We start from the raw sequence: 19,844 nt of genomic DNA on the forward strand, positions 1-19,844 counted from the left end.
TCCAGGGCCAGGCCAGACTGAAGTCAAAGGCCAGAAACTCCACTCAGGTCTCCCACACAGATGGCAGGGACTTAGGAACTGGAGACATCTTCTACTTCTTCTCAGGCACATTAGCAGGGAACTGGATTGGAAGAAGAGTAGGCAGGCCTTGAACTCGTACTCCAACATGGGATGAGAGCATCCCAAGCAGCAGCTTACCCGTCTGCACCAAATGACCAACCCTAAGCACTGGAACTTTTTTTTTTCATATGAATCTTCTTTTTTTTTAACTTTTATTTAATGAATATAAATTTCCAAAGTACGACTTATGGATTACAATGGCTTCCCCCCCATACCATCCCTCCCACCCACAACCCTCCCCTTTCCCACTCCCTCTCCCCTTCCATTCACATCAAGATTCATTTTCGATTATCTTAATATACAGAAGATCAGCTTAGTATACATTAAGTAAGGATTTCAACAGTTTGCTCCCACACAGAAACATAAAGTGAAAAATAATAGATGATTTTCTTTAAATGATGATGAAATCAGAGCAGACCTATTGTCATGTTTAATCCCAGTGAGAGTCAAGTTGGGAGTTGATAATTTCTTTTTTTTTTTTTTTTTTTTACAGAAGATCAGTTTAGTATGCATTAAGTAAAGATTTCAACAGTTTGCACCCCCATAGAAACACAAAGTGAAATATATTGTTTGAGTACTCGTTATAGCATTAAATCTCAATGCACAGCACATTAGGGACAGAGATCCTACATGAGGAGTAAGTGCACAGTGACTCCTGTTGTTGACTTTACCAATTGACACTCCTGTCTATGGCATCAGTAATCTCCCTATGCTCCAGTCATGAGTTTCCAAGGCTATGGAAGCCATCTGAGTTCTCCGACTCTTATCTTGTTTAAACAAGGTCATAGTCAAAGTGGAGGTTCTCTCCTCCCTTCAGAGAAAGGTACCTCCTTCTTTGATGACCTGTTCTTTCCACTGGGATCTCACTCACAGAGATCTTTTGCCAGAGTGTCTTGGCTTTCCATGCCTGAAATACTCTCATGGGCTTTTCAGCCAGATCCGAATGCCTTTAGGGCTGATTCTGAGGCCAGAGTGCTATTTAGGACATCTGCCATTCTATGAGTCTGCTGAGTATCTCACTTCCCATGTTGGATCACTCTCCCCTTTATTTATTCTATCAGTTAGTGTTAGCAGGTACTAGACTTGTTTATGTGCTCCCTTTGACTCTTAGTCCTTTCATTATGATCAATTGTGAACTGAAATTGATCACTTGGAATTAAGCACTGGAACTTTTAAATACTCTTTCAGTGATTGTAATATGCAACCATGATTGAGGGTCACGGTGTTAGGGTCCTGTAAGTAAGTTTAAGAATTTCAGAAAGGTTTATGTTTCAACTTGATAAAATGTACAAATAATCTAATGTGAGTCTGAAACCAATATTCAAACTGAACTGCTTTTTCTTTTTATTAAACTGGGATTCTGAACTTTCTGGCATCCTTGCTGGTGGCTTAATGTCTTTGAGTTCATTACCAACCAACAACATAGGCACTCACTCGGCAAAACAAGAATGCTGTTGTAAAGGTCAAACACAACACAAGCCAAAGGGCCAGTGCAAGCCTAAGCACAGATAAGTATTTATAGAGGAAATTAATTTGTCATTTGATGGTCATGAACTGGGCAGTAGAGCAAAGTAAGCCTTTTACAAGTGAAATTCAATCACTGTCCACATTCTAATGGCTTTCAAACTCACCATATGAAGGCAATAAATGGAGCATAAAACTAATACTTACAGTCTTTTTCTTCCTTATTTTGCAGGCTTTACACATTATAAATAACATGATTAAGTCTCAGTGGTTATTTCCATGACTAGTTCTTATTTCAGCATTGGTTCCTCTTGCTGTATTTCTCATAAGAGATGTTAGTGTGGACTGAATATATTAAGTCATGTACAATGGGATGTTAAATGGGGCATTTCCTTTTGTGACTGTGTATCAGAAGATGCCCAAGACAACTGGTGTCTGACAGTTCTACATACTAAAGTAAGGTGGTATTTACGTATAGGAACATGCTGAAAGTTTCTAAAAGTGGTTCTACCTTGTTATCATGTTAACAACCTCCAGCCTATCAAGAGTGACAGACTGTAATGCCGACATTGAGGAGTTCTTTGGAGATTGGAGTCAATTCATTGTCCTCATGCTCACTGCCCAATCAAGATAAGCGTGTTTCTTCCTTAGTGGAAGCCAAGTGAGACAGTCTTCAACAGAACTGCTCTGAGAGTCAATATGCAATTCTGTACTTTAAAGGGCATAGGCACTGATATCTGACTCACACCTGGAAACACAGGAGACCGTGAGGAGAGATGCCCTTTTCTGGTGTCTGAGACAGAACTGTGTTGTGAACAACCAGTTCTGAAATTTGGGAGGGCAAATAAGGACATCTCTCAAGAAAAGCAGGTTGGATCCTCTTGGAAGAAACTGCATGGAGAAGGATCTTAACTCCATTAGAGGATGTACTTCTAGAGACTAGCTAGAGACGGGTTGCTGAAATGCAGGGAAGGAGAGGTATGTTCCAAAAATTCAACAAAACAGAATCAGGTGTTCAGCCTAAAAGTTAAGATACCTGCATCCCACATTCAAGTTCCTGGATCTGATGCCTGGGTCTGATGCCTAGCTCCATCTCCTTACTCTAGTTCCCTGCAGGTGCAGATCCTGGGAGTCAGTAATGACAGCTCAAGTAATTGTGTTCCTGATTCCCACATGAGACTTGGATTGCATCTGGCTCCTTGGTCAGGTCATGGCCCAACACTGGCCACTGTAGACATTTGGGGAGTGAATTAGTAGATAGAAGTGTTTCTCTCTCTCTCTCTCTCTCTCTCTCTCTGCTTCCATCCCTCCTTCTCAAATGAATAAAATTTTCTTTTTAAATTTCAGCAAAAAAGCCCATGAGAGAAAAGTCCAATGCATTATCCATTATACTCAAGGGATCTCAATGACAGATTATAATAGCACCTGTCTACTTAGAACCTTACCACTTTTCTGTTGCTCACCTGCTTTCTTCTATCTGGGAGAAACCAGAAATCACAGCTAGGCAAGGAGATAAAGTGAAGAAACCAGCCTGGTCCTTCCTTCAATTCCCAGATTTCCAACGCGATTGACAACAGAGCTGTGAAAGGAGACAGAACCTAAGTTTTAATGGATTAGACTTGGACTAGAATTTTTACTACCTTGAAAAAAATGATTTTTTGTGCATGTGTTTGTTTTTATTATGCACTATTGGTAGTCAGAAATGCCAATGGAGAACTTCCAAGAATTTTATTGGTTAATGAAATCTGGAGGTTGAGAGTAGACAAAAAGGTTTGAAGGGACTGAGCAAAATAAAAATTGCTTTCTACTTGTAACTTACCAAATCCAATTCATAAAATAAACCAATTTAGCTTGAATTCATAAAATTATTTTGTGATATGGGTTCAATTGAACAAGGAGGCAGGTATTATAGGAGTGGCCCCTGTTAGGCTAGGCCCAGGTTCTTGTGTCAAGAAAGAGATGCAGGCAAAGGTCAGCAGAGAGGCACGATTTATTTAAAGGGAAAAATAAACACTCAGGAAAGCGTGAATGCTACCAGTAACAGGGCTTCAGGTTATACTTTTATGTTATCTGGAGGCACAAGGTGTGGTGTCTGGGGCAGGCTTTAATTGAATGAATATTCAAAGAGGGCTTGAGTACTGCCCACTTCTATGCCCTTTCTTTGGAAATCTCAGAAGTTTCATGGGGTCAGGTTCATGATGTCAGTGGATGTAATCAGTTACAGGATGTTATCAGCCTGCAGCCATATTGGATATTTCTAGCCAACGTGGGTTCTTAGGTGGCAAAACTCTAGCCACTGAGGTCTGCACAGCAAGGGGGTGGGGCTTCTGTGCTGCATATGGTGTGCAGCAGGGGTGCTGCCAATCCTCAGCTCCTCTTTGCGAGGCACCTCCCTCCCACATCACAACATATCACAGTCATGCTCTAAAATTGTCATGTTTAGCATCAGCTTTGCTATCTCAAAGATTTATTGAGTTGTAGCAACATTTCTACAGAATGTTAATAGATATTCCCATAAAAAAGAACAGTTCCATGATCCAAAATATTGTAGAACACTTGACTACTCAACAAGTAAATAGATACCTTTATTGTGGGTTTTCCCAGAAACTTTAGTAGGTTAATGTGTGTTGTGAATCTATAAAAATCCCTGATGCAGCATTTTCAAACTCATTTGTCCTTGGGATTTTATTATTCTTAAATATTTGATAGACATCTACCATGTGCAGCCACAGGGGGAAGTGTTGGGAATTAATTAAATACATTAGACATAATCCCTTTCCTAAAAGACCTTACAGTTTAATGATTTGCTTACTTCAGTCCAATGTTCTTAGTCTGGAATCCTCTTTGGTGAGATCTATTCTGTGCCATTTTCAAGATCGCTGACATTGCAAATGCATTTATTAACACAAATACACAAATCATCTAAGGAAAAAATTGCCTTCTAAGAGAAATGTGTGTTCTTGTGAAAGTAATTTTAAGGGTTCATTCACAACCAAGCATAATAAAATGCTTTGGTAATCCTTTCTCTCTGGTCTTGATCAGTTTTGGATGAGTATGGAAAATCCCTGATCAAGTTATAAAGTCATCTACTTCTGTCTTCCCTTGAGTCTGACTCCTTTCCCATATCAGACATTAAATCATTGTACATTTCCTTCTATGATCTCTCAGAAAAAGTCTGACATCAGTTATTTGGGTTTATCTGGACTCCCTGTGAGGCACTTCAACAATTATTTTTGTTATATCTTGTTGAATATTGTCGAAGAGTCTGGAGCATTTTTCTTCTGTATCAGCATAATGCACATACACACACTGTCCTTCAAAACAGGCTACATCCAAGATCCTGTCTCTTTATCGCAGGTAAAAATAAAAGGCCTATATTGACAGACAATAGGTCTCTCTACCTCAAGGGACACAACATTCCAATGGATATCCTGATCTGCATGTTTTATATGTTATGTGTCACCTGTATGCCCCATAAGCAGGCCTGTATCCAGCTAACTTTACCTTTTGATTTTTGATAAATGATGTGAAGGAAAACATGAAAGATGCAAATAATACATTTTGCCCTGAGCGTGGGTAAAAATCGATAACGTCCTGCTTTCTGCCTAATGTAGATGACCAGAGACTTTGATCACGTTCAAGCAGCTGTGAACATATAAAGGAGACAGACCTCTGTGCCAACACCCAGGTAATTTCCCCTTCACCATAGTCACCACAAGCTCAATGGGAATTTCCATTCCACGGAAGAACCCAAATCTTCTAGCCTGTAAACCCTGAAATTTACTCTCTTGCTCTGCTTTCTCTGTGAATTGCTGACTCTATTCTTCCAAATTTTTACCAACTACTATATTCTCTTGCCAATAGGCATGAGTATAGGGTCTGGGGTCTGGGAAGTCTCAACTGTAATTCCTTGTGGTCAAATACATTACACATACAGACTGAATCATAACACAGTAGTTAGGTTCATAATCATCTAGATTATTGAAATATCTATAAAATACTTTTTGCATTATTTTAGGGCCTTGACCTGTTAACATATTTCTCAAATGTATCTCAGTTCCTTCAAGCTTTTGCCTTCCTACATGACACCACTTATGTCTAGCCCACTATCACAGAAAACTAAAATAATAGGTCTTATCTTTCCACATTTACTTTTGTCATCGCCAAACGGTTTTTCACATGCAAGAACAAATGACCCAAAGAAGGAGGTACCTTTCTCTGAAGGGAGGAGAGAACTTCCACTTTGCCTATGACCTTGTCTAAATATGATCAGAGTCGGTGAACTCAGAAGGATTCCATAGCCTTAGCAACTCATGACAAGAGCCTAGGGTGATTACTGATGCCATAAACAAGAGTGTCAATTTGTTAAGTCAACAACAGGAGTCACTGTGCACTTACTCCTCATGTAGGATCTCTGTCCTTAATGTGCTATACATTGTGATTTAATGCTATAACTAGTACTCAAACAGTATTTTTCATTTTGTGTTTCTTTGTGGGTGAAAATTGTTGAAATCTTTACTTAATATATACTAAACTGATCTTCTGTACATAAAGAGAATTGAAAATGAATCTTAATGTGAAAGGAAGGGGAGAGGGAGCGGGGAAGGGGAGAGGGAGCAGGGAAGGGGAGGGTTGCGGGTGGGAGGGAAGTTATGGGTGGGGGGAGCCATTGTAATCCATAAGCTGTATTTTGGAAATTTATATTAATTAAATAAAAGTTTAAAAAAAAGAACAAATGACTATAAAAATAAATCAGAGTTTTCATTTTGAGCCACAATGGAGTAACAAGACCAACTGAAAGATATCACTTAACAAATAGATCTTAAAAACTAATAAGGATAGCAAAAATATACCATGTCAACATTAATCAAAAGAAAGCTGGAGTGGCTGTATTAATGTACAACATTTTATAGATCTAACAGTTAGTTGTTGGAAATTTTAACATCTCATTTTAGTAGTTATAGCAGAACTAGACATCAAATCAGTGAGGATATACAAGACTTGAACCATTTTATCAACCAACTTGACCTAATTAACACTATGTTCTTAAAGTTGTATTCATGAAATGCATAAAGTTTGTATACCTTAAATAAAAGATTTCTGGAATAAAATTAGTCTATAGTTGCGATTATCATCAAAACATGATTAAGTGGCTGGCACCGCGGCTCACTAGGCTAATCCTCTGCCTACAGTACCAGCACCCTGGGTTCTAGTCCCGGTCGGGGCCCCGGATTCTGTCCCGGTTGCCCCTCTTCCAGGCCAGCTCTCTGCTGTGGCCCGGGGAGGCAGTGGAGGATGGCCCAAGTGCTTGGGCCCTGCATGCCATGGGAGACCAGGTAAGTACCTGGCTCCTGGCTTCGGATCGGCACAGCGCCGGCCGCAGCACGTGGCCGTAGCAGCCATTTGGGGGGTGAACCAACGGCAAAAGGAAGACCTTTCACTCTGTCTCTCTCTCTCTCTAACTCTGTCAAAAAAAAAAAAAAGATAAAATATGAAACAAAACACATTACTATTAAAAAACTCTTCATTCAACAACAGAACACACAACCCTTTCAAGAGCACACAAATCACCCAATAAGATAGACTATATGTCAGGTCATAAAACAAGTCTCAATAAATTTAAGAGACTTAGTAATCTACAAAGTATATTATCTGACCACTAGAGAATTAAACCAGAACCCAATAACAAAAATATATCTGCAAAAACACCAAATACTTGGAAATTGACCCATAGGTCAAAGAGGAAATCACAAAGGATATTAGAAAATGCTTTGACCTGAATGAAAATAAAAGCACAATATATCAAAATGCGTGGAATGCAACCAAAGCAGTGCCTTGAGAGTTTGCAGCACTAAATACATGTTTATATTAGCAAAGAATTTGGGTCTCAAATCATTGATCTCAGCTTCCTCCTTAGGAAAATAAAAAAAGAAGAGGATATTAAATCCAAAATAAGCAAAAATAAAAATAATAAAAAATGAAGCTACATTTACAGAATACTTACTGTGACCCAAACATTAAGTGTTTTATGTTCAACATCTTTTCAAATTTGGTCACAATGTTATGAATTAATCACAACTATTATCCCATATTTCAGTTAAAGAAATTAAATCCTGCTGAAATTCAGTAACTTCTTCAAGTTCATGTAGCTGAATAAGAGCTAGCAAAGTAATTTGAACTCAGATCACTATGCTATAGTAACTTCAACATCCTGAAGATTTTATTGATATTTTATTTATATGTATAAAAATATGCTAAGCATATTTTACTGTCTGCATGTTTGTTAGTTCTCTATTGCATACACAAAACATTAAAAAGGCTCATGGAAATGGAATTAAAATATAAGTTTAAGCCGGCGTCGTGGCTCAATAGGCTAATCCTCCACCTTGCGGCGCCGGCACACCGGGTTCTAGTCCCGGTCAGGGCGCCGGATTCTGTCCCGGTTGCCCCTCTTCCAGGCCAGCTCTCTGCTATGGCCAGGGAGTGCAGTGGAGGATGGCCCAGGTGCTTGGGCCCTGCACCCCATGGGAGACCAGGAAAAGCACCTGGATCCTGGCTCCTGCCATCGGATCAGCACGGTGCGCCGGCTGCAGCGGCGGCCATTGGAGGGTGAACCAACGGCAAAAAGGAAGACCTTTCTCTCTCTGTCTCTCTCTCTCACTGTCCACTCTGCCTGTCAAAAATAAAAAAAAAAAATAAAAAATAAAATATAAGTTTATTCTGGTACAAAAAGAACTTTGAAATTCATGCATACAAGAAGTCTTCAAAAAGTCTTGGAAATGTATATTAAGAAAACTATACACTTGGGCCCCTGTACCCATGTGGGAGACCTGGAAGAAACTCCTAGCTCCTGGCTTTGGATCGGCACCTCTCTGACCACTGCAGCTAGATGGGGAGTGAACCAACAGATGGAAGACCTCTCTCTCTCTCTCTCTGCCTCTACTTCTCTCTGTGTAACTCTGATTTTCCAATAAATAAAATCTTTTAAAAAACTATGCAAGTTTTTAAGTATTCTCATATTGTATACATATAAATGCACACACACATACACCAACCTAGAACCAAAAGGTCATTTTCCTATCGCATTGGAGAACAGTTTAGAGTTCAGCCCTTGACATTAGCATCTCTGAAAATTGTTCTATCAATAAGATGATTTGCCATGAAAGACATCTGTAAAAACAGGCTGTGACTGGAGCTCATGAATAATGCCACTTGCTCCTGCCAGTATTTCAAGCTACTTATCCTTGAGTCAGAGACACATGGGTGAACAGCTGAGAGTGCCACACTGTATTCCATGGCCACAATAACTCAATCAAGTGTTATCTTTTCAGAGATGAATCCAACCACCCTAAAACAATGAGGAAATCAAACTTGCGTTCTTTACATAAGAAGTTAATTATATCTTTCTCCAAGTATAAAGTAGCAAATAGCTCTGGGCATCCACTCCTCTTTTGTTGATTGTTATGAAGTTATTGTGTCATCTTGGGAAAATCACTTAATTTTCTGATTTTTTTTTCATTTATAAAATAAAAGTAAATTCCACCCCTTGTCTCCTATACAGATGACTATTTTGACTGCCTTATCAGTATGAATACTGTATAATCAGCTCCCAATATCCATGAAGATAATAGTGACACCATATTATTTGGTCTAAATCCCCCAAAAGCTTCCTATTTTACTAAAATAAAAACCTAACTCTTTACAATGACCTCATAATAGTTCTTCCCTATCTCCCCTGCCTAAAAGTCTGCTATTTCTCTGGTTTTATCTACTTCTCTTTCCCTCTGTAACAGTTGCTAGCAAAGCCATGTTAATATACCACAGAATAGGTGGCTTCAATAAGGGAAATTAATTTTCTCAAAGTTCTAGAGGTTAGAAGCCAAAGGTCAAAATTTCATCCAGTTTGTTTGCTGCACTCTCCGTGGCTTTTTGGTGGCCATCTTCTTCTGTTTCCTCATACATTCTCTGTGTGTACACATTCCTGACTTCTCCATGGGTCTCCAAATTTCCTTTTTCTGAGAATGCTAGGAAAATTGGATTAGGGTCCATCTAAGGGTCTCATTTTAATTCAGTCACACCTTTAAAGACCTTTTATCTAATTACAGACACAATCTGATACGCTAGAGGTTAGAGATTCAATGTGAACTTTGTGAGGGAACATAGTTCAGCCCATAATATCTTTACTTATTTTGAATAGCAAAATAGGCTTTCTAAAAATTCTTTTTCTCTTTTTTTAAAGAAAGGTTTTATTTAATAAATATAAATTTCCTAAGTACAACTTTTGGATTATAGCAGTTCTTCCTCCCATACTCATCCTCCCACCCCCAAACCATCCCATCTCCTACTCCCTCTCCCATCCCATTCTTCATTAACATTCATTTTTAATTATCTTTATATAAAGAAAATCAACTCTATACTAAGTAAAGATCTCAACAGTTTATACCCACACAGACACACAAAGTACAAAGCACTGTTTGAAGACTGGTTTTACCATAAATTCGCATAGTACAACACATTAATGACAGAGCTATGTGCACCTCAATGTTTACTGCAGCTCAATTCACAATAGCTAAGACATGGAATCAACCTAAATGCCCACCAACAGAAGACTGGATAAAGAAATTATGGGGCCAGCGCCACAGCTCACTAGGCTAATCCTCCGCCTTGCGGCGCCAGCACACCGGGTTCTAGTCCCGGTCGGGGCGCCGGATTCTGTCCCGGTTGCCCCTCTTCCAGGCCAGCTCTCTGCTGTGGCCAGGGAGTGCAGTGGAGGATGGCCCAAGTACTTGGGCCCTGCACCCCATGGGAGACCAGGATAAGTACCTGGCTCCTGCCATCGGATCAGCATAGTGCACCGGCCGCAGCACACCAGCTGCGGCGGCCATTGGAGGGTGAACCAACGGCAAAGGAAGACCTTTCTCTCTATCTCTCTCTCTCACTGTCCACTCTGCCTGTCAAAAAATAAATAAATTTTTTAAAAAAGAAAAGAAATTATGGGATATGTACTCTGTGGAATATTGTACAGTGGTAAAAAAAAAATGAAATCTGGTCATTTTCAACAAAATGGAGGAATTTGGAAAACATCATACTGAGTGAAACAAGTCAGTCCCAAAGCGACAAATATCATATGTTCTCCCTGAACTGTGACAACTAACTGAGCACCTAAGAGGAAACCTGTAGAAGTGAAACAGACACTATGAGAAGCAATGACTTGATCAGCCCTTGTCCTGACTGTCGAGGAACAGCTTACTATTTTATTCTTTTTAGAATCTTCTTTTTCTACTTAATACCATTGGTTGAACTCTTTACTTGACACAGAATTATTCTTAGGTGTTTAAATCCAAATGAAAATTGATCCCGGCCAGCGCCGTGGCTCAATATGCTAATCCTCCACCTTGCAGTGCCTGCACACCGGGTTCTAGTCCCGGTCGGGGCGCCGGATTCTGTCCCGGTTGCCCCTCTTCCAGGCCAGATCTCTGCTGTGGCCTGGGAGTGCAGTGGAGGATGGCCCAAGTACTTGGGCCCTGCACCCCATGGGAGACCAGGAGAAGCACCTGGCTCCTGCCTTTGGATCAGCGCGGTGCGCAGGCCACAGCGCGCCAGCTGCGGCGGCCATTGGAGGGTGAACCAACGGCAAAAGGAAGACCCTTCTCTCTGTCTCTCTCTCTCACCATCCACTCTGCCTGTCAAAAAAAATAAATAATAAAAAATAAAAAAGAAAGAAAATTGATCCCTGTTAAAAAATAAGAGTGGGAAGAGAGGGAGGAGATGTACAGTTCGGCACGCGTTCCCTCCGACTTACCCCTAAGGGTAAAGCTAAAAGCTTGCCATGGGACTCCAAATCCCATTAAGCTGGCAAGTACCAATGGCATCTGAATATTCTTGAAACACACTCTTGCCTCTAGGTCTTTCACTGGGTATTCTTTCTCCTTGGAATACTGTAAGGTGTAAGAGTATCTGCTATAATCTTGTAACTTTAAGAATATTCCCATAATCTAGATGTGTGTGTGTGTGAGTGTATATATATGTGTGGGTGTATATAGATAGATAGACAGACGGACATATGTCAACCTTTGGAACACAAATTTATGAGATTTATCCCAAACTTCTTTTGGTTTCCTTACTTTACACTCCTTTTTTCAATTTGTTCCCTCTTCCCTCCTTCATTCTTCATTCTAACAGAGAATATCATTAGAGTTTGCCTTCCTTGTTTCACTCCACCTACTTTCTGACTTTCACTGTCACACTTGGGCATGACTACCATGTTGGATTGTGCTGATTCATCCATTCAAAAGAAGTACATTGAAGGAAAATTAATGTACCAATCACTGTTAAAATCTGTAGATACTCAAGTAAACATTAGGGATAGGATTAATCAGGATTAATTAGTATAGTAGTGGTATACACAACAGTTGGCAATAAAGCTGAAGTTTGACGAACGAAAAATGGGGTTTTCAGGCATAACTCTAATGCAAAAGAATTTTCTCAACTGTTTTAGCATCATGTGAGAAAGTATGGAAACATGAAACAAGGTGATATGGATAAAGGACATAAGGACAGTGTGAGATCGTGGGTCTTGATTGATACAGGACTAGAGAATAAAAACCATGTGTTGCTGTACTGTATTTTGAAAGCAATAGAGAGCATTAAAAGATTCTTAACAAGGGAATACTTTGGTCAGATCTATAAGTTAGGAAGTCTAGTCTGCCACAAATGAAGAGCATTATTTCTAAGAGCTGGTGTCAGATAACAGAGATCCATTGGGAAATTATTGAAGTAATTCTGCTGTGAAGAAATATGGATCATAATCCAGGCAGGGCCAACAAAAATAAAATGGGATGCCTGGCTAGATAATATATTAGGGAAACTAAGTCTAAAGATTGGTATTGAGTTTAGATGTGAGAGTTGAACAAGAAGAAAAATCTAAAATCTCTCTAAGTTTTTGGGTTTTGCAGGGAAAGAGATGATGTGTCATTCATGTTAATGAGAAAAAGTTTGGTTACAGACACAATGAGTATATATGAGACGTCCAAATGAGATGTCCAGCAAACACGTATTTTAACAAATTAAAAGTTTCGATTGATTGAGGCTTATTAAATTGCCTTCTCTTTGTATGATTCCTACTTTTCTAACCACACCTTAGAAACCTAAGCAAAAGGAAGAATATTTCTATATAGCGTTCTTTTTTATGAGGACAAGTATAGCTAAGAAGATATATAATATAAAATTACCATCCTTGTACCCACATCACCTAAAGTGCGAAAGTTCCTTGGATCCCAAAAATGTGAGTGGATGACTCAGTGTGATATGGTACAAACTTTGACCATGCTACAGCAACCATGTTATCATTCCCTACATCCAAAATATGACTCCCGATTACAAAACAAAATGTACTGCTTAATATAAATGTATAACGCTTCAGATAAACAAGTGTTTTCTCTCAACCCCAAAAACCTGGCAAAGTAGGTAAAAGAGACAGTTTTGTTTGTTTTCATTTTATTGATGAAGAAATTGACAACTAGAGTTTAAATGACATGTTCAAGATCGTTTAGTCTTTGGTAAGCAAGACTAAGTCTTTTGACGCTTAATCCTGTTCTTTCCAAGACATCACAGAAGTTCTCCCAAACAGCACATTTAGAAAGAACAAAAATCTGTTCTTCATAATGGGTTTACAGTAATAGCCATTTAATCTGCTAAGTAATTAACCCAGACTTCACTATAGAACTATAGAACTTGAACTCTACCTTCCACATTTCTTTTTTAACCCCATTCGACGGTTAGCAATATTAAGGAAATATATGCCTGTCATCTAGTGTTTCAAAACCAACCCCTTCAAAGTAGAGTAACCCACAACACAAAAAGTGCAGTTACCTTTTCAGCTCTCAAGAGTCATTAAATCCTGACCTCTCTTTTCTGTCCAACTTATGTCTGGCTGTTTTCTAAGACTTGTCATTATCATTGTTAATTTTATTAGTTCTATTAAGATATCCCTAAATTTCAATCTGGCTTGGAATACCTGCTAAGAGCATATTCTTATTTGTACTAGCTCATAGTGTCATAAATTACAACCTTCAAAACACTAACATTTCAGAACATGTAATTCTCTGCCAAGTTATCTATTGTGTTATCACAAATTGCCACATGGTGTAGATTTTTAGAAAGTGAAATATTATACACACATAAATATATTCTTGCATTAATGAATTCCTTTTGATTCTTATAGTATGTCAGGAATATAATAAGCAGAGTTTACAGAAATTTTTAGTGCGATAAATTACAACATTATTCATTTATAAAGGAGAGAAAGGACAATAATTTAAATCTCTGCAGAGAGGGCAATGCATTTGTAGATAATCTGAAATGTTTTATCTTTATCTAATAAAAATTCCAAGTTGAAAAGACTAAAATTACCTCCTCTCTAAATGCTTTGGAAGCATTATTACATAATTATTCACAGAACCATGTGTCATGTTGTACCATCACTACCCTTAGAGATTTTCAAAGTAGATGAGAAATAGATGTCCCTCAAAAGAAATGTCACAAGTTCATCCAGAAAAGCTGCCTGTGCTGCACTCTCCTCTAAGAAGTGAAGTTACACTTCCATCTGCATATACCCTTAGCCTGTTCTTCTCCCTTGGCATGGTCTAGAAGTCCCTGCCCACATTCTCTGCTCTCACCTCCCTCTGCATTCTCCAGCCACACTCTGCTCTTCTCAGGTCACTGATGCCCCACACATCTGTCCTTCAGGGTTTTTGCACATCCAGATACCTCCTTCTGCTCACCCCCTCACTACTACTGTGGTCAATTTGAGTGGATTCCTCCCACTGTTTTTTCTTTTTCACATCACTCTATTCATTTCCTTTACAGGGCTCATCATAATTAACACAGGCAAAACATGTTATTTCTGCCCCTCTTACCATCTCCCATGTCCTACCATGTGTGTTTTGCATGCTGAGTAGAACTTGCAGCTAGTTCCATGCCTGCTGTATCATCAGGGCTCAATATATATTTGTTGAATGAGAAAACAACAGGAATTTCTACTCAATTTTTCAGTTGCCATCCCACATACTTACATCTTATTTCTTTATATTCTTGATGCAAACATATTTCTATAAATAAAGGAAACTTTACCACCAGAAACATATGTTTCTCTAGTTTGGGGATAAAATAATTGGGTGATGATAACTTTTCAAACATGTTATCACAATAGAATATGATGCCTGAATTTATCAATGTTATAAGAATTAACAATTAGGAAGCCAGCACTGTGGCTTACATAGGGGGTAAAGCTACCACCTGTGGTTCCAGCAACCCATATGTGGCACTGGTTCGAGCCCCAGCTGTTCCACTTCTGATCCAGCTTCCTGCTAAAAACATTGTAAGTTGGCCCAACTGCTTGGGCCCCTACCACCATGTGGGAGACCCAGAAGAAGCTCCTGGCTCCTGGCTTGGGACCAGCCCAGCTCCAGCCTTTGCAGCCATTTGGGGAGTAAACCAACAGATGGAAGATCTCTAAGTCTGCATTTCAAATAAAAGAAACAGGTCTTTTAAAAAAAATAATTAACAGAATTACATAATTTGTGGTATTCTACAAGGACCTTATCCTCTTGACAGAATGAAATTTAGTACCTATTCCATTTCTTATATCCCTCACAGTGACTTATTCTTTAGGTAACAGAAAAGAAATTCTATAAAATACAACTAACTCAAAGGGAGTGATTTAACTTAAGTAACATCAGTTTATTACTGTATCTTCCGTTTGATTTTCCTTTATGATAAAGAATAGCCTGAGCTTTTCTCTTATAAAATACATTCCTAAGTTCTAGAAATCTGTTTTTCTTTTCCTTTTTTTTTTCCTTGAAAGAGTTAGAGAGAGAGGAGAAGAGAAGGAAAGAGCAAGAGGGAGAGAGAGATCTTCTTTCTGCTAGTTCACTCCCCAAATGGCCACAACCACCAGGGTAGGGCTGGGCCAAATCCAGGAATTTCTTCTAAGTCTCCCACATGGGTCCAGAAGCCCAAACACTTAGGCCATCTCCTTCTGCATTCCCACACATATGAACAGGGAGCTGGATCAGAAGCGAAGCAGCCTGGACTCAATCCAGCACCCATATGGGATGCCAGCCTTGCAGTTGGCAGCTTAACCCATTTTAAAGCATTAAATCATTTCTAAACCATCAGTAGCTCGAGTTTCTTCATCTCAACTTTTCAAAAATCCCTCTTTGTGAATATAACTGTGCTTTGTGGTGGATAAGACATGCTAAAAAAAAAAAAGTTCATGCAAACCAAAGTGTGCCAGTGTACTGACCCTGAGCAGATTCCAGAATGTGGCCAAGAGACCAGATAACTTCACCAGTTCTGACTTCACACAAGCTGATCAGCCAAGACTCTTCCTTGCCACCTCATTCCTTTCCCTACCAAACTGCTACCCTAGATAGTTCTGCATGATGGAAAGTTCGCAGATAAAAAATGCAGTCATTATTTCAAATCAAAGGTTGACAAATTATCACTCAAAAGGTCCAAATAGTGAATTCTTTAGACACCGTGAGTCATACAGTCTCTATCATAACCATACCACAATGCTGTATCAGAGTGAAGGCAGACATGAGAGCAAGCATGTGTCTCAATCCCACATTAGAGTCTCATTGACTGGGTGGTTTAGCAATAGAGATTAAGTTCTCATGGACGAGGAGCCTGGGAAGCCAGAAGAGACAGGGAGGGGCTTTTCCAGATTATAGACTGCTATTGTCTTGTGTTCTCACTTAGCAGAAAGAGGAAATGGAGCTCTTTGGAGTCTCTTTCATAAGGGCAGTAATCCCATTCATTAGGGCTCCACCCTCATGACCTAATTCCCTCCCAAAGGCTCCTAAAGCCATCACCTCGGGGGTTAGGACTGCAACTTATGAATTTGAGAGGGACACAAATATTCAGTCCATTGCAGTGTGTTAAAATAAAACTCCATTTACAGGGGCTGGCTCTGTGGCATGGTGGGTAAAGCCACTACCTGCAGTACCAGCATCCCATACGGGCACCTGTTCGAGTCCAGGCTAGTCTTCTGATCCAGCTCCCTGCTATAGCCTAGGAAAGCAGTAGAAGATGGCCCAAGTCTTAGGGCCCCTGAACCCTCATGGGAGACCCAAAAGAAGCTGCTGCCTCCTGGCTCAGATGGGCCCATCTCCACCTTTTGCAGCCATTTGGGGAGTGAAACAGCAGATGGAAGACTTCTCTCTCTCTCTCTGCCTCTGACTTTCTGTAATTCTGCCTTTCAAATAAATAAATAAATCTTAAAAAAAAAAAAGCCTTAATTTACAAAATTGGGCTGTGGGCCAGTTTTGAACTACAGAATGTAGTTTGCCAACACCTGTATAAATGATTAGTGCATAGATGGGTTTGTGATAGGAAGTAAGTCACAGGATAAAAATAAGTCAGCAAACATTTATTAAACACCTACTAAATTCCAAGGTTTCCATACAGTGTCATTACAAATGTTTAGTAGATGAGAAAACTGAAACCACCTGGTTAGCAAGTTGGGCAGCCAGAACATGAACCCATGCTCTTGCTGCAGGGTTAGCATCTGGCACATACCACATGTCAAATGCACCCAGGTTTTAGATCTTATCTTGGCTATTTACCAACTGTGGCTTCACAGAAAATCGCCAGTCCTTATTGTCTCAGGTTCATTATGAGGACTGAGAAAAACTACAAATAATGCTTGGACTCAATGCATGTAGCTAGCTTCAAAGACAAATCCTGTAGACATTTAAGGTTCCAGAGAGTTCTTACAGATTCCACAGACATTCGAGTCAAACAATCCTGCTAAAATATTTTTTCATGATTTCAAGTATTTTAACAAAAAAAGATACACTCATGCAATGTATACCAAATTTAACACATATTCTCACCTTCCATGTTAATTTATACTGACCATGAATTAGCTGGAACACAAATAGTGTAATAAAGCTATTTCTGTTCTTTCTGCTTATTTAAAGGTTTTATAGAGAATTCAGGGTAAGCTGATATAAATATTCATTACCATTTTTAACTGCTTATATATGTTAATCAGAATTGTCAACCAAAGCAAAAAAATCTAAAATTGGAGGTAAAAACAGATACAAAATTCTCCTATCCAATTTTGTATTAACCAAAAAACCATCTTTATCCCATTGTTTGACTTTATATTAAGTAAATATTATAAGTTATTAAAAACATCTTTATTTTAAAATGATTCACACTGTTTTCTGTATTGAAGGTCATGTAAGCTTTCATTTGGAGCTAAAAAAAAAAAAAGACATTCTCCAAGTAAAAGCATTTAATGCTTACCGAGAATAAAGCTGCTTCTCTTATTCTGTGACCACTATGACAGGAATATTATAATAAATTCTAGGTAAACTTTGAACTTTTGATCATGACTCCTCATATTTTTCTGCAAACCATGATCACTGTAATATCCTCAAATCATATACCACACTCAAACTCAGAACTGAGCCAAAATTCTCTTCCCAAGAATCAAGTTTCTCCATAACATAGGACTTATTAATACACTGCATGCAGCCGCTCTGCTCTGGTCTAGTGGTGCCCACTTCCCTCTTTGGAAGGCATGCTCACTGCTGCTTATGCATTTGCCATTGCTTCTCTCTTTGCCAGGGTTCATTTCTCTCATGATTTTGGGGCCTAACCCAACTTCTATTTCATAATGACTTCTTCCCCACTAATTTCAGCCCTTCAGAATTTTCATAACTCAAAACAATCTTCTATGAAGACTGTTAGGATCTAAAATATTTAACCTGCACCTACATTTCCTCATCTTTCCTCACTTTTACCCACTAGAATAAATGCTTAATAAAAAAATTCATAGAAGATCGGCACCACGGCTCACTAGGCTAATCCTCCGCCTGCGGCACCAGCACCCTGGGTTCTAGTCCCGGTTGGGGCGCCGGATTCTGTCCCGGTTGCTCCTCTTCCAGGCCAGCTCTCTGCTGTGGCCCGGGAAGGCAGTGGAGGATAGCCCAGGTCCTTGGGCTCTGCACCCGCATGGGAGACCAGGAGAAGCCCTGGCTTTGGATGGGCGCAGCACGTCGGCCATAGAGGCCATTTGGGGGGTGAACCAATGAAAAGGAAGACCTTTCTCTCTGTCTCTCTCTCTTACTGTCTAACTCTGCCTGTCAAAAAAAAATTTCATAGATTTCACTATGTTGAAACCATCCCAAAGTGTTGATTAAAAAAAAAAATCCACATATTTCTGAGACTTGTCTAACCCCTGGTGTGGTCTGTGTTCACCCTGAGATAATTTTCCATCATCCTTTTAATAAAAGAGGTGCCAAAATTATAATTTTGCGGGTTTTTTGTTTTTCCTGCTTGGACATTGCCACTGTTATAGATGTTTATTAAATAAAGTCTGCCAATGAAGCACGTATAAGTCCAAGAATAAATTAGAGCAGATAACAATTGGCTGCCTTCTAATTAGTTAAACAAAATGACTGATGTGTTAGCTCGTTTATCTTCTTTCACTTGTGAGGATCACTATCAATTTCCTTTATTGCTATCTAGAAGATTTGGAGAAGCCCAATGGCATTTCAAAAGATTTCAATGAGTGGGATATAGTTTTACTTTTCATAAATCCGGAATAGGAAAAGAAACTAAACACAAACAAGATCCTTTTGGGTAAAATCTAACCATTCTTCAACCCTTATTTGTTTAATAAAAGACCAACCACAATATAAATGCAAGACAGATTCTGTTTGTACATAAGAAATGAAAGGAGAAGAGCTGTAGGTTGTTAATAACAGAAGATGTTTTGCACCTGTTCCAGAGGATGAATATGCATTTTGTCTTGGAGCCAGTACATAAGTCAAATTCCTTCAACACAGGCATAGGCAACCCTGGTTCTAGCTTTAGCCTGTGTGGAGGAAGAAAGGCTGGCACTGGCACAAGATTTACCCACTCTGAATGTAAATGCTCTTTGTCCACCTTAACTTGATGTCAGGGCGATTGGAAAACAAGAACTTGGTTGACTGAATAGAAGCAATTTGTTGTATTTTGTTCTTTGAACTCAGAGATAATCAAGGACTGTTATTTCAGATCCTGGCTGACCTGAATTTTGACTGGAAAAAGAACTAGATGTGAGATAACTGGATAGGCTGTGTATGTTTTAAAAAAATCAGCATGCCTCTAGAAACTGCTCAGAATTAGCTTATTTTTGTTTTCTCTGTTAATAACTTCTATATCATTTTTTCTATATTCCCAACCTCTCTGTTGCACTGAGA

The 19,844-nt window shown here is 39.2% G+C and overlaps 1 long non-coding RNA gene across 3 annotated transcripts in view; it reads right to left on the minus strand.

Annotated features, from left to right (window-relative positions):
• Positions 1-19,844, minus strand: part of LOC149123571 (uncharacterized) — a 429,948-nt gene that overhangs the window by 87,005 nt on the left and 323,099 nt on the right. For 2 of the 3 annotated variants that reach the window (XR_016216902.1, XR_016216903.1), the window contains one exon: positions 3,048-3,163. This is a non-coding gene — a long non-coding RNA (uncharacterized LOC149123571). Of the gene's footprint in view, positions 1-3,029; positions 3,166-19,844 lie in introns of those variants that run through there. The other variant, XR_016216904.1, reaches the window with a different exon arrangement.

The sequence above is a fragment of the Oryctolagus cuniculus genome, chromosome 11, assembly GCF_051225735.1.
Source record: "Oryctolagus cuniculus isolate XC-2025 breed Fujian yellow rabbit chromosome 11, ASM5122573v1, whole genome shotgun sequence".
In the NCBI taxonomy this organism is placed as follows: domain Eukaryota; kingdom Metazoa; phylum Chordata; class Mammalia; order Lagomorpha; family Leporidae; genus Oryctolagus; species Oryctolagus cuniculus.